Raw genomic sequence first — 682 nt, 5'->3', positions numbered from 1 at the left:
TTTTCCGCCACCGCGCGCCGCCAGTCGCTTCTTCACCGCGCCGGGGCGGGCGGTGGGTGGGCTCTCCGAGCGCGCGGGCGCCGCAGCAAAAAAGAAAAATTACTGACGCAGTTTCCGCGCCACATGTGGGGAAGCGAGGCGTCCGGAGGCTTCATGGCAAAATCCGGAAAAGGGCCTGCGGAGCTTCATTTTTAAATTTGTTCTTGCCTTTTTTCCTACCGTTTTTTTTTCTATTTTCATCATCTCCCGCGGCTCTTCCGTGGCTTGCCTGTCGCCGGCGGGCGGGCGGCTGCGCATCGCGTGGCGCGTCGCCGGGTACGACCATACTTGGCCGAGTGCACCACATCCCGTCCGATTTGTGAAGTTAAGCGGCCACAGGCCTCGTTAGTACGGCGATCAGTGATGGCGCTGGAACCCGGGGTGCCGTACCCTTCCCACTATTTTTTTTTTTTTCCGCCACCGCGCGCCGCCAGTCGCTTCTTCACCGCGCCGGGGCGGGCGGTGGGTGGGCTCTCCGAGCGCGCGGGCGCCGCAGCAAAAAAGAAAAATTACTGACGCAGTTTCCGCGCCACATGTGGGGAAGCGAGGCGTCCGGAGGCTTCATGGCAAAATCCGGAAAAGGGCCTGCGGAGCTTCATTTTTAAATTAGTTCTTGCCTTTTTTCCTACCGTTTTTTTTTCTA

The 682-nt window shown here is 58.9% G+C and overlaps 1 non-coding gene across 1 annotated transcript; it reads right to left on the bottom strand.

Moving 5' to 3' along the window:
• Positions 1 to 313: 313 nt before the first annotated feature.
• Positions 314 to 423, bottom strand: Tc00.1047053434897.10. The gene has a single exon (XR_008254376.1). It is a non-coding gene; the product is annotated as a 5S ribosomal RNA (M5) (ribosomal RNA).
• Positions 424 to 682: the final 259 nt, after the last annotated feature.

The sequence above is a fragment of the Trypanosoma cruzi genome (assembly GCF_000209065.1).
Source record: "Trypanosoma cruzi strain CL Brener chromosome Unknown tcruzi_1047053434897, whole genome shotgun sequence".
Classification (NCBI taxonomy): domain Eukaryota; phylum Euglenozoa; class Kinetoplastea; order Trypanosomatida; family Trypanosomatidae; genus Trypanosoma; species Trypanosoma cruzi.
The sequence above is the reverse complement of the archived record's forward strand: the minus strand, read 5'-3'. Positions and strand labels throughout refer to the sequence as shown.